This window comes from Pseudophryne corroboree, chromosome 11, assembly GCF_028390025.1.
Source record: "Pseudophryne corroboree isolate aPseCor3 chromosome 11, aPseCor3.hap2, whole genome shotgun sequence".
NCBI lineage: Eukaryota > Metazoa > Chordata > Amphibia > Anura > Myobatrachidae > Pseudophryne > Pseudophryne corroboree.
In genome coordinates this window covers 40,693,842-40,708,534 of record NC_086454.1, presented here as the reverse complement: position 1 = coordinate 40,708,534, position 14,693 = coordinate 40,693,842, and positions in this window count along the sequence as shown.

Below are 14,693 nucleotides of genomic sequence, written 5' to 3'. Positions count from 1 at the left end.
GCCGCCGCCTACTGGGAGGGAATCTTAGCTTATCAAAATTGCGAACGAAAGATTCGCAATATTGCGAAAAGACTTCTCTGTGCAGTTTCTGAGTAGCTCCAGACTTACTCGGCATCTGCGATCAGTTCAGTGCTTGTCGTTCCTGGTTTGACGTCACAAACACACCCAGCGTTCGACCAGACACTCCTCCGTTTCTCCAGCCACTCCCGCGTTTTTCCCAGAAACGGTAGCGTTTTTTCGCACACACCCATAAAACGGCCAGTTTCCGCCCAGAAACACCCACTTTCTGTGAATCACATTACGATCACCAGAACGAAGAAAAAACCTCGTAATGCCGTGAGTAAAATTCCTAACTGCATAGCAAATTTACTTGGCGCAGTCGCACTGCGGACATTGCGCATGCGCATTAGCGACTAATCGCTTCGTTGCGAGAAAAAAATAACGAGCGAACAACTCGGAATGACCCCCATAATTATGATGCATTAGCATAGGGGTGGGCAAAATACGGCCCACGGGGCCGCAAACAGATCCTGCCCGGCCCGCTGCCTCCCACCACTGTGCAATGACAAGCGGCCCGAGTGCACTACAAAAGCTCCGAGCCGCAGTGACCGCCGCTAGGTCAGGTCACTAGTGCAGCTGAGTGTAACTGGACGGAAGAACCTTGTCAGCGCTGGATGGATTTGGGGGTGGAGCCATAAGCAGGACGCGGAAGCGGGAGGTTTGAATGCAGCTGCTGCACTGACCACAGTCTACTGCAGACTGGACTGGTTACTACTATATTGCTAAGGTACCATGGCTGTGGGCCGTCCGTGTTTGAATGGCTGGTGGGTGGCAGCGGGGTGGGGGTGCTAGGTCTGCCCAGTATGGGGAGGGGGAGACTGCTAAGTGTGCGAGGGAGGAAGGGAGAGCTGGTAACTGAACCCAAGGAGGGAAGAAGCTAGTAACATTGCCCAAGGAGGGAGTAAGGGATTGGGGAAGGTGCTGGTAACTGTGCCCAAGGAGGGAGGGAGGGATTGGGGAAGGAGCTGGTAACTGTGCCCAAGGAGGGAGGGGGAAAGGAGATGGTACCTGTGCCCAAGGAAGGAGGGAGGGAGTGGGGAAGGAGCTGGTAACTGTGCCCAAGGAGGGAGGGAGGGAGGGGTGTGAGGAAGGAGCTGGTAACTGTGCCCAAAGAGTAAGAGGGAGCAGTGTGAGGAAGGAGCTTCTAACTGTGCCCAAGGAGGGATTAAGCCAGGGCTGGGGAACCTTTTTTCTACCAAGGGCCATTTGGATATTTCTAAAATCCTTCGGGGGCCATACAAAAATTATCAACTTAAAAATTAGCCTGCCCCCAGTAGATGTGCCCCCAGTAGATATACCCCATCAGTTGTTATGCCCCAGTAGATATGCCCCCTGTCACTTGTTATGCCCCATTAGATATACCCCAGTCAGTTGTTATGCCCCATTAGATATACCCCAGTCAGTTGTTATGCCCCATTAGATATGCCTCCTAGTAGCGCTGCTTACACACATACATTAAAAGAAAAAGAAAAACCACAATACTCACCAGCTCCGCTCCTGCTTCTGGACCGCTGCCCTGCACCTGGCCGCCCGCTCCTCGGAACTATGGGAGAGACATCATGACATCTCTCCCATAGCGCCGCACACGCACACTGCCAGAGCCGGAAGCCGGAGCTCAGGAGTGAGCCGGTGCACTCGCTAGTAACAAACTCTCAGCTGGCGCCCAGCATCTCCCTCGGTTAGGTGAGCCTGGCCGGGCCGGATCAAGTGGCTCTGTGGGCCTTATACGGCCCGCGGGCCTGAGGTTCTCCACCACTGGATTAAGAGATTGGGGAAGGAGCTGGTAACTGTGCCCAAGGAGGGAGGGAGGAAGGAGCTGATAACTGTGCCCAAGGAGGGAGGGATTGGGGAAGGAGCTGGTAACTGTGCCCAAAGAGGGAGGGAGGAACTGGTAACTGTGCCCAAGGAAGGAGGGAGGAAGGAGCTGGTAACTGTGCCCAAGGAGGGAGGGAGGAAGGAGCTGGTAACTGTGCCCAAGGAAGAAGGGAGAGAGGGGGGAATGAGCTGGTAACTGTGCCCAAGGAGGACGGAAGGGAGGAAGGAGCTGGTAACTGTGCCCAAGGAGGGAGGGAGGAAGGAGCTGATAACTGTGCCCAAGGAGGAAGGGAGGGAGGAAGGAGCTGGTAACTGTGCCCAAGAAGGGAGGGAGGAAGGAGCTGATAACTGTGCCCAAGGAGGGAGGGAGGAAAAGAGATGGTAACTGTGCCCAAGGAGGGAGGGAGGGAGGAGATGGTAACTGTGCCCAAGGAGGGAGGGAGGGAGGAGCTGGTAACTGTGCCCAAGGAAGGAGGGAGGGAGGGAGGGAGGGAGGGAGGAAGGAGCTGGTAACTGTGCCCAAGGAAGTTGGGTGGAAGGAGCTGATAACTGTGCCCAAGGAGAGAGGGAGGGAGGGAGGGAGGAAGGAGCTGGTAACTGTGCCCAAGGAAGGAGGGAGGAAGGGAGGAGCTGGTAACTGTGCCCAAGGAGGGAGGGAGGAAGTAGCTGGTAACTGTGCCCAAGGAGGGAGGGAGGAGCTGGTAACTGTGCCCAAGGAGGGAGGGAGGGAGGGAGGAAGGAGCTGGTAACTGTGCCCAAGGAAGGAGGGAGGAAGGAGCTGGTAACTGTGCCCAAGGAGGGAGGGAGGAAGGAGCTGGTAACTGTGCCCAAGGAGTGAGGGAGGGAGGGAGGGAGGAAGGAGCTGATAACTGTGCACAAGGGAGGAAGGAGCTGGTAACTGTGCCCAAGGAGGAAGGGAGGGAGGGAGGGAGGGAGGGAGGGAGGAGCTGGTAACTGTGCCCAAGGAGGGAGGGAGGAAGGAGCTGATAACTGTGCCCAAGGAGGGAGGGAGGAAAAGAAATGGTAACTGTGCCCAAGGAGGGAGGGAGGAGATGGTAACTGTGCCAAAGGAGGGAGGGAGGGAGGAGCTGGTAACTGTGCCCAAGGAGGGAGGGAGGATAGAGCTGGTAACTGTGCCCAAGGAAGGAGGGAGGAAGGAGCTGGTAACTGTGCCCAAGGAGGGGAGGGAGGAAGGAGCTGGTAACTGTGCCAAGGAAGGAGGGAGGGAGGGAGGAAGGAGCTGGTAACTGTGCCCAAGGAGGGAGGGAGGATGGAGCTGGTAACTGTGCCCAAGGAAGGAGGGAGGGAGGGAGGGAGGGAGGAGCTGGTAACTGTGCCCAAGGAGGGAGAGAGGAAGGAGCTGGTAACTGTGCCCAAGGAAGAAGGGAGAGAGGGGGGAAAGAGCTGGTAACTGTGCCCAAGGAGGACGGAAGGGAGGAAGGAGCTGGTAACTGTGCCCAAGGAGGGAGGGAGGGAGGGAGGAAGGAGCTGATAACTGTGCCCAAGGAGGAAGGGAGGGAGGAAGGAGCTGGTAACTGTGCCCAAGAAGGGAGGGAGGAAGGAGCTGATAACTGTGCCCAAGGAGGGAGGGAGGAAAAGAGATGGTAACTGTGCCCAAGGAGGGAGGGAGGGAGGGAGGAGATGGTAACTGTGCCCAAGGAGGGAGGGAGGGAGGAGCTGGTAACTGTGCCCAAGGAAGGAGGGAGGGAGGGAGGGAGGGAGGAAGGAGCTGGTAACTGTGCCCAAGGAAGTTGGGTGGAAGGAGCTGATAACTGTGCCCAAGGAGAGAGGGAGGGAGGGAGGAAGGAGCTGGTAACTGTGCCCAAGGAAGGAGGGAGGAAGGGAGGAGCTGGTAACTGTGCCCAAGGAGGGAGGGAGGAAGTAGCTGGTAACTGTGCCCAAGGAGGGAGGGGAGGAAGTAGCTGGTAACTGTGCCCAAGGAGGGAGGGAGGGAGGAAGGAGCTGGTAACTGTGCCCAAGGAAGGAGGGAGGAAGGAGCTGGTAACTGTGCCCAAGGAGGGAGGGAGGAAGGAGCTGGTAACTGTGCCCAAGGAGTGAGGGAGGGAGGGAGGGAGGAAGGAGCTGATAACTGTGCACAAGGGAGGAAGGAGCTGGTAACTGTGCCCAAGGAGGAAGGGAGGGAGGGAGGGAGGAAGGAGCTGGTAACTGTGCCCAAGGAGGGAGGGAGGAAGGAGCTGATAACTGTGCCCAAGGAAGGAGGGAGGGAGGAAAAGAGATGGTAACTGTGCCCAAGGAGGGAGGGAGGAGATGGTAACTGTGCCAAAGGAGGGAGGGAGGGAGGAGCTGGTAACTGTGCCTAAGGAGGGAGGGAGGATAGAGCTGGTAACTGTGCCCAAGGAAGGAGGGAGGAAGGAAGGAGCTGGTAACTGTGCCCAAGGAGGGAGGGAGGAAGGAGCTGGTAACTGTGCCCAAGGAAGGAGGGATGGAGGGAGGAAGGAGCTGGTAACTGTGCCCAAGGAGGGAGGGAGGATGGAGCTGGTAACTGTGCCCAAGGAAGGAGGGAGGGAGGGAGGAAGGAGCTGGTAACTGTGCCCAAGGAGGGAGGGAGGAAGGAGCTGGTAACTGTGCCCAAGGAAGGAGGGAGGGAGGGAGGAAGGAGCTGGTAACTGTGCCCAAGGAGGGAGGGAGGAAGGAGCTGGTAACTGTGCCCAAGGAAGAAGGGAGGGAGGAAGGAGCTGGTAACTGTGCCCAAGGAAGAAGGGAGGGAGGGAGGAAGGAGCTGGTAACTGTGCCCAAGGAGGGAGGGAGGAAGGAGCTGGTAACTGTGCCCAAGGAGGGAGGGAGGAAGGAGCTGGTAATTGTGCCCAAGGAGGGAAGGGAAGGGGAGGGAAGGAGCTGGTAACTGTGCCCAAGGAGGGAGGGAGGAAAGAGCTGGTAACTGTGCCCAAGGAAGAAGGGAGGGAGGAAGGAGCTGGTAACTGTGCCCAAGGAGGGAGGGAGGGAGGGAGTAGCTGGTAACTGTGCCCAAGGAGGAAGGGAGGGAGGAAGGAGCTGGTAACTGTGCCCAAGGAGGTTGGGAGGAAGGAGCTGATAACTGTGCCCAAGGAGGGAGGGAGGTTGGGAGGAAGGAGCTGGTAACTGTGCCCAAGGAAGGAGGGAGGAAGGGAGGAGCTGGTAACTGTGCCAAAGGAAGGAAGGAGGAGCTGGTAACTGTGCCCAAGGAGGGAGGGAGGAAGTAGCTGGTAACTGTGCCCAAGGAGGGAGGGAGGGAGGAAGGAGCTGGTAACTGTGCCCAAGGAAGGAGGGAGGAAGGAGCTGGTAACTGTGCCCAAGGAGGGAGGAAGGAAGGAGCTGGTAACTGTGCCCAAGGAGTGAGGGAGGGAGGAAGGAGCTGATAACTGTGCACAAGGGAGGAAGGAGCTGGTAACTGTGCCCAAGGAGGAAGGGAGGGAGGGAGGAAGGAGCTGGTAACTGTGCCCAAGGAGGGAGGGAGGGAGGGAGGGAGGGAGGGAGGGAGGAAGGAGCTGATAACTGTGCCCAAGGAAGGAGGGAGGGAGGAAAAGAGATGGTAACTGTGCCCAAGGAGGGAGGGAGGAGATGGTAACTGTGCCAAAGGAGGGAGGGAGGAGCTGGTAACTGTGCCTAAGGAAGGAGGGTGGCAGGAGCTGGCAACTGTGCCCAAGAAGGTTGGGAGGAAGGAGCTGATAACTGTGCCCAAGGAGGGAGGGAGGAAGGAGCTGGTAACTGTGCCCAAGGAAGGAGGGAGGGAGGAGCTGGTAACTGTGCCCAAGGAAGGAGGGAGGGAGGAGCTGGTAACTGTGCCCAAGGAGGGAGGGACGAGCTGGTAACTGTGTCCAAGGAGGGAGGGAGGAAGTAGCTGGTGACTGTGCCCAAGGAGGGAGAAAGGAAGGAGCTGGTAACTGTGCCCAAGGAAGGAGGGAGGAAGGAGCTGGTAACTGTGCCCAAGGAAGGAGGGAGGGAGGGAGGAAGGAGCTGGTAACTGTGCCCAAGGAGGGAGGGAGGATGGAGCTGGTAACTGTGCCCAAGGAAGGAGGGAGGGAGGGAGGGAGGGAGGAAGGAAGGAGCTGGTAACTGTGCCCAAGGAGGGAGGGAGGAAGGAGCTGGTAACTGTGCCCAAGGAAGGAGGGAGGGAGGGAGGAAGGAGCTGGTAACTGTGCCCAAGGAGGGAGGGAGGATGGAGCTGGTAACTGTGCCCAAGGAAGGAGGGAGGGAGGGAGGGAGGAAGGAAGGAGCTGGTAACTGTGCCCAAGGAGGGAGGGAGGAAGGAGCTGGTAACTGTGCCCAAGGAAGGAGGGAGGGAGGGAGGAAGGAGCTGGTAACTGTGCCCAAGGAGGGAGGGAGGAAGGAGCTGGTAACTGTGCCCAAGGAAGAAGGGAGGGAGGAAGGAGCTGGTAACTGTGCCCAAGGAAGAAGGGAGGGAGGGAGGAAGGAGCTGGTAACTGTGCCCAAGGAGGGAGGGAGGAAGGAGCTGGTAACTGTGCCCAAGGACGGAGGGAGGAAGGAGCTGGTAATTGTGCCCAAGGAGGGGAGGAAGGAGCTGGTAACTGTGCCCAAGGAGGGAGGGAGGAAGGAGCTGGTAACTGTGCCCAAGGAGGGAGGGAGGAAAGAGCTGGTAACTGTGCCCAAGGAAGAAGGGAGGGAGGAAGGAGCTGGTAACTGTGCCCAAGGAGTGAGGGAGGGAGGAAGGAGCTGGTAACTGTGCCCAAGGAGGAAGGGAGGGAGGAAGGAGCTGGTAACTGTGCCCAAGGAGGTTGGGAGGAAGGAGCTGATAACTGTGCCCAAGGAGGGAGGGAGGTTGGGAGGAAGGAGCTGGTAACTGTGCCGTAGGAAGGAGGGAGGGAGGAGATGGTAACTGTGCCCAAGGAGGGAGGGAGGAGCTGGTAACTGTGCCCAAGGAAGGAGGGAGGGAGGAAGGAAGGAGCTGGTAACTGTGCCCAAGGAGGGAGGGAGGAAGGAAGGAGCTGGTAACTGTGCCCAAGGAGGGAGGGAGGAGCTGGTAACTGTGCCCAAGGACGGAGGCAGGGAGGGATTGAGGAAGGAGCTGGTAACTGTGCCCAAGTAGGGAGGGAGGAAAGAGCTGGTAACTGCCCAAGGAGTGAGTGAGGGAGGGAGGAAGGAAGGGAGAAAGGGAGGAAGGAAGGAGATGGTAACTGTGCCCAAGGAAGAAGGGAGGGAGGAAAGAGATGGTAACTGTGCCCAAGGAAGAAGGGAGGGAGGAAAGAGATGGTAACTGTGCCCAAGGAAGAAGTGAGGAAGGAGCTGGTAAATGTGCCCAAGGCGGGAGTGAGGGGTGTGAGGAAGGAGCTGGTAAATGTGCCCAAGGCGGGAGTGAGGGGTGTGAGGAAGGAGCTGATAAATGTGCCCAAGGCGGGAGTGAGGGGTGTGAGGAAGGAGCTGGTAACTGTGCCCAAGGAAGTAGGGAGGGAGGGGAGCTGCTAATATACTGGATGCTGTTTCTTTGTTTTTCATCACTGTTTTTTCTTTTTTCTAATGACTTGCTTATAGTGGATTCTGTCCTTAAATGAAGGCTCTTCTATTTATTTTATTTAGACATTTTTCTTTATTTTTGCCTGTCCCCATTATTAATATATTAATAAATATATAATGCATATGGGGTGGGAGTGGAGGGTGAGGGGACGACGACACACCTATATGGGTGAGGGAGGTGCATGGAGTTACAGCAGAAACTATATATTTTGCGTGCGGCTCTCGAATATTCGCTGGAAAGTGTTAAGTGGCCCCCTAGCTAAAATAATTGCCCACCATTGTATTAGCACGTGAGCTCATTAGGGACATGATTGTGTGTGGGACTTATAATGCAGTAACTAGTGCACGTTTATTACTTGAGATGGAATTAACACTGCACACTGCTATACATATATGCATTCTGCATGAGCAGTCCAATAAAAGTACAAAGGAGTTTAAAAGACGGTCTGATGTATGTTACCATGCGATCAACCTGATGCCGCCTATGGGGGAGTGTATTTTAGCATATCAGGGCTGCGAACGCTTGTGCAGGTGCTATGCTAAAAAAGTTTCACGTAACATAAGACCAGGTCTGTAGTTACTCACCCAGTGCGACGGATCCAGCGATGAAGGTCCCGGTCCTGACGTCAGACATCCGCCCTCCATACGCCTCGACACGCCTGCGTTGGACTCACCATGCCTGGAAAACGTTGAGTATCCACCCCGGAACGCCTCCCGCCTGTCCGTCTTCTTGCGATCGCCGCTGCGATCACATTTGACGCTGGCGGTGTCGTTGCCCGGCGATGATCGTCACCGGGCAACGACGCGCGCGCAATGCATCTGCCGTGCATGCGCATTTCCAACCCGTTCGCACCGCAGCGAAGAACCACTGCATGCGAACGGGTCGGAATGACCCCCCATGTGCAGCAACAAACACGCAGTGTGAATTCACCATTAACGCCACAAATGCCCTGCTTTAATAAATGCAGCAATGGTTGTGGAGGTGCAGGTCCTGGCCTAAATCTGATGATAGACAACCTTACGCTGCACGGTTCAGCAGCTCACCCCACAGAGATCACACAAGTGGATGCTCAGCCAGAAAACACCCCAGACAGTGGCGTAACTACTGCCCCCGCAGCCCTCGCTGTGGCTTGGCGGCGAGGGGCTGCGGGGGCGCCACTGATTTAGCGCAGATTGACATGCGGATGAGCGTCCGCATGTCAATCTACGGTCTCCTTCCCTCCGCTGCTGTAAGGAGGGACACGGAGGGCACAGCGCGCGCCTATCCCGTGTCCTTCCTGGGTCTTTGGCGGGTCTAATAAAGGAAGTGCCGTTCGTGAGCTCTGATTGGCTCACGAACCGGCACTTCCTTTAACAGACCCGCTGGTGACCCAGGAGGGACACAGGAGAGGTGCGCGCTGTGCCCTCCGTGTCCCTCCAACACAAAGGAGCGGGGAAGGGGGGGAGCGCGGCACTGGGGGAGCATATGTGGCAGGCACTGAGGGGGCATATGTGGCACTGGGGGGGTATATTTAGCACTGGGGCACGTGAGTACCTGGCACTGTGGGGGAATATCTGGCACTGGGGGCATATGTGGCACTGGGGGGGTATATTTGGCACTGGGGGCACGTGAGTACCTGGCACTGTGGGGGAATATCTGGCACTGGGGGCATATGTGGCACTGGGGGGGTATGTTTGGCACTGGGGGCACGTGAGTACCTGGCACTGTGGGGGATAATCTGGCACTGGGGGCATATGTGGCACTGGGGGGGTATATTTAGCACTGGGGGCATGCGAGTACCTGGCACTGTGGGGGAATATCTGGCACTGAGTGCATATGTGGCACTGGGGGGGTATATTTAGCACTGGGGGCACGTGAGTAGTACCTGGCACTGTGGGGGAATATCTGGCACTGGGTGCATATGTGGCACTGGGGGGGTATATTTAGCACTGGGGGCACGTGAGTAGCTGGCACTGTGGGGGAATATCTGGCACTGGGGGCATATGTGGCACTGGGGGGGTATATTTGGCACTGGGGGCACGTGAGTAGCTGGCACTGTGGGGGAATATCTGGCACTGGGGGCATATGTGGCACTGGGGGGGTATATTTGGCACTGGGGGCACGTGAGTAGCTGGCACTGTGGGGGAATATCTGCCACCGGGGGCATATTTGGCACTGGGGGGGTATATGTGTACCTGGCACATGGGGGGGGGGGGCTATATTTGGCACTGGGGGCATGTGAGTACCTGGCACTGTGGGGGAGTACCTGGCACTGGGGGCATATGTGACACTGGGAGCACGACCCTAGCAACAAGCATTACCCCCTAGCAACTAGCATGACACCCAGTGCATGAAACCCCTGGCAACGAGCATGACACCCTGAGCTTGAAAATCCCTGGCACCGTGCATGGAACTGTAACCTCCTTGTCCGCGGGTGTGCTAGATGATCTTGATTCCCAGCCGACAGTACTCTGTTACCTCGTTGTTACCAGCACCCCGTGACAGAGAGGCAAGCGTTAAACAGTTCCCTGATTATGCAGACACAGACTGACATGTCACGTGTACAACACCATTTTATTTATATGGCAAATTTAACAAGATTTTAAATAAACAGTTCTGTACACTCAGCGTGAATACTTCTGAAGAGTATGATACAGAGACAGGTAAGCAGGAAACAGGTGCACGGTTATAGTCACAGGTAACCAGCGGTAGCTTTAATGCGTGGCAGGTAAGCAGGAAACAGGTGCACGGTTAAACAGGCTGGATATGGCTTCTTTACCATAGTCACAGGTAACCAGCGGGAGCTTTCATGCGTGGCAGGTAAGCAGGAAACAGGTGCACGGTTAAACAGGCTGGCTATGGCTTCTTTACTATAGTCACAGGTATCCAGCGGTAACTTTAATGCGTGGCAGGTAAGCAGGAAACAGGTGCACGGTTAAACAGGCTGGCTATGGCTTTGTTACTATAGTCACAGGTATCCAGCGGTAGCTTTAATGCGTGGCAGGTAAGCAGGAAACAGGTGCACGGTTAAACAGGCTGGCTATGGCTTCTTTACCATAGTCACAGGTAACCAGCGGGAGCTTTTAATGCGTGGCAGGTAAGCAGGAAACAGGTGCACGGTTAAACAGGCTGGCTATGGCTTCTTTACTCCAGTCACAGGTAACCAGCGGTAGCTTTAATGCGTGGCAGGTAAGCAGGAAACAGGTGCACGGTTAAACAGGCTGGCTATGGCTTCTTTACTATAGTCACAGGTAACCAGCGGGAGCTTTCATGCGTGGCAGGTAAGCAGGAAACAGGTGCACGGTTAAACAGGCTGGCTATGGCTTCTTTACTATAGTCACAGGTAACCAGCGGGAGCTTTAATGCGTGGCAGGTAAGCAGGAAACAGGTGCACGGTTAAACAGGCTGGCTATGGCTTCTTTACCATAGTCACAGGTAACCAGCGGGAGCTTTTAATGCGTGGCAGGTAAGCAGGAAACAGGTGCACGGTTAAACAGGCTGGCTATGGCTTCTTTACTCCAGTCACAGGTAACCAGCGGTAGCTTTAATGCGTGGCAGGTAAGCAGGAAACAGGTGCACGGTTAAACAGGCTGGCTATGGCTTCTTTACTATAGTCACAGGTAACCAGCGGGAGCTTTAATGCTTGGCAGGTAAGCAGGAAACAGGTGCACGGTTAAACAGGCTGGCTATGGCTTCTTTACTATAGTCACAGGTAACCAGCGGGAGCTTTAAAAGCGTGGCAGGTAAGCAGGAAACAGGTGCACGGTTAAACAGGCTGGCTATGGCTTCTTTACTATAGTCACAGGTAACCAGCGGGAGCTTTAATGCGTGGCAGGTAAGCAGGAAACAGGTGCACGGTTAAACAGGCTGGCTATGGCTTCTTTACCATAGTCACAGGTAACCAGCGGGAGCTTTTAATGCGTGGCAGGTAAGCAGGAAACAGGTGCACGGTTAAACAGGCTGGCTATGGCTTCTTTACTCCAGTCACAGGTAACCAGCGGTAGCTTTTAATGCGTGGCAGGTAAGCAGGAAACAGGTGCACGGTTAAACAGGCTGGCTATGGCTTCTTTACTCCAGTCACAGGTAACCAGCGGTAGCTTTAATGCGTGGCAGGTAAGCAGGAAACAGGTGCACGGTTAAACAGGCTGGCTATGGCTTCTTTACTATAGTCACAGGTAACCAGCGGGAGCTTTCATGCGTGGCAGGTAAGCAGGAAACAGGTGCACGGTTAAACAGGCTGGCTATGGCTTCTTTACTATAGTCACAGGTAACCAGCGGGAGCTTTAATGCGTGGCAGGTAAGCAGGAAACAGGTGCACGGTTAAACAGGCTGGCTATGGCTTCTTTACCATAGTCACAGGTAACCAGCGGGAGCTTTTAATGCGTGGCAGGTAAGCAGGAAACAGGTGCACGGTTAAACAGGCTGGCTATGGCTTCTTTACTCCAGTCACAGGTAACCAGCGGTAGCTTTAATGCGTGGCAGGTAAGCAGGAAACAGGTGCACGGTTAAACAGGCTGACTATGGCTTCTTTACTATAGTCACAGGTAACCAGCGGGAGCTTTAATGCGTGGCAGGTAAGCAGGAAACAGGTGCACGGTTAAACAGGCTGGCTATGGCTTCTTTACTATAGTCACAGGTAACCAGCGGGAGCTTTAAAAGCGTGGCAGGTAAGCAGGAAACAGGTGCACAGTTAAACAGGCTGGCTATGGCTTCTTTACTATAGTCACAGGTAACCAGCGGTAGCTTTAATGCGTGGCAGGTAAGCAGGAAACAGGTGCACGGTTAAACAGGCTGGCTATGGCTTCTTTACTCCAGTCACAGGTAACCAGCGGTAGCTTTAATGCATGGCAGGTAAGCAGGAAACAGGTGCACGGTTAAACAGGCTGGCTATGGCTTCTTTACTATAGTCACAGGTAACCAGCGGTAGCTTGCATAAGAGAACTATAACTGCCAGCATATCTCAATAGCAGATAAGTACATTCACATTAGCTTTAACACTGCTGGGCAGAGCTTGCACAAGAGAACTATAACTGCCAGCATATCTCAATAGCAGAAAAGTACATTCACATTGACTTTAACACTGCTGGGCGGAGCTTGCATGAGAGAACTATAAGTACCAGCATATCTCAATAGCAGAAAAGTACATTCACATTAACTTTAACACTGCTGGGCGGAGCTTGCATGAGAGAACTATAAGTACCAGCATATCTCAATAGCAGAAAAGTACATTCACATTGACTTTAACACTGCTGGGCGGAGCTTGCATGAGAGAACTATAAGTACCAGCATATCTCAATAGCAGAAAAGTACATTCACATTGATAAGGGAATACACCTCCCTTACCCTTTTTTTTATAACCTGGGGAACTAATAACTTGAGGGGAGCCTACCCCTAGATGACTCAGTCTTGCGGGACACTGGTGACAGGGGAGCCTACCCCTAGATGACTCAGTCTTGCGGGACACTGGTGACAGGGAACCTACCCCTTAACAAATCTATAATGCCCCAAATGCAGAGTTCATGCAGCGGAAGAGGTTTAAACAGGGGCACAGGGGAGTTAAGGGGAGCCTACCCCCTGTATTTAACTTAGTGTGTGGCACCTGCAGAGTTTAGCAGCGGAAGGGTTAACTAAAGGCAGAGTTTCTGGCAGCGGAAAGGGTTACTGGGGCACCAGGGTCTCACCACCAGATGCGGCGCTTCTGCCACCTCCGATCGCCTCGGTCTTCGGCGCCACCCGGGATGCAGAGCACCGCGCCGGGGATGCACCCTTGAAGCAGCCGCTGACACAGGACCCCTCTTCCGCTCCGATCTTCAGCCGCAGACTCCGGTCCTCTCCCCAAGGTCCTCGATGGGGTCCTCTTCTTGGGGTCGTCCTGCGCACTGCCCGTTCCTCTGTCTTCGATGCTCCGCGGTACGGCCTCCTGGGTCCCGGCTGGCCGGCGGCGACGAACAGCCTCCGTCCTCGTGGATGTCCCTCCGCACGGCTCCCGGCTCCTCACTTTCCTCGTCAGGCGGTGACACGGCCGACTTCGTCCAATAGGGGTCCTGGGCAGGCACCGGAGGTCGCTCTCGTCGCGTTCCTTTCCTGGCGGCTCTAGTTCCCGGTCCAGCGTTCAGGCAAGCCGCGCTCTTTTCCTTCCCAGGGCAGCCTCTCCTTCACCCCGCAGGGCAGCGCTCCCAACTCCGGCAGGACTCTCTTCCCCTTCTCCCGTCGACAGACCCCTTCTCCCGCGCTGAGAGGCCCTAGATAAGGACTTTAGGTCCCAGCGCCACCCCCGTCCTTCAGGTTGACTGGCTCTTGGACCCCAGCAACAGCCCACCCTAGGGATCTTCTACCCTGCAACCCCAGGGGGCCAATCAGTGTGGGGCCAGTCTTCCCGGGGAATTCAGTTACTGAGCGGAGGGGCTAAAAATAGAATGCAGTGGCGCCAAACTTCTCCTTAAGCAAAGCTGCCAGAGTTTCTAGTGCACAGCCCATGTTATTCTATGAGCCCTGTGCTTTTTACCTGATAAGGGACTTATTCTAAAAAAAAAAACAAGGGGGTCCCCATTTTAAATAACTTCAGGGTATTACAGAACCAAGAGCATGAAACCCCTGGCAACGAGCCAGGTAATTTAAAAGTAATTAGAAGCCTTACTGTAGAACTTAATGTGTAATGGGCATTGCGGTGTGTGGCATACTATATCACGGGCATTGTAGTATGTGGTATAATGTTTCAGGGGCATTGCAGTGTGTGGCATAATGTATAACGGGCATTGCGGTGTGTGGCATAGGGTATAACGGGCATTGCAGTATGTGTCATAGGCATTACGGTGTATGGTATACTATATCACGGGCATTGTGATATGTGGTATAATGTCTCAGGGTCATTGCAGTGTGTGGCATAATGTATCACGGACATTGCGGTGTGTGTCATAATGTGTCAGGCATTACGGTGTGTTGTATACTATATCACGGACATTGTGGTATGTGGTATAATGTCTCAGGGTCATTGCGGTGTGTGTCATAATGTGTCACAGGCATTGTATGTGCTATAATGTATCAGGGGCATTGCAGTGTGTAGCATAATGTATAACGGGCATTGCGATTCCTGTCATAATGCGTCACAGGCATTACGGTGTGTGGCATAATGTGTCGGGGGCATTACGGTGTGTGCATATTGTGTCATGTGCATTATTGTGTGTGGCATAATGTCTAAGGGCCATTGCAGTATGTGACATAATGTATACTGGGTATTACTATAAGGAGGAAAAATGACAAAATAATGTAAGGGGCATGAATCAGGATTATTTTTCTTTCCTGTGGTGGCTAACGTATGGGCGTGCAGGTTGCAAAACTGGGGTACATAATGTAGTCTTTTCCTGCAATG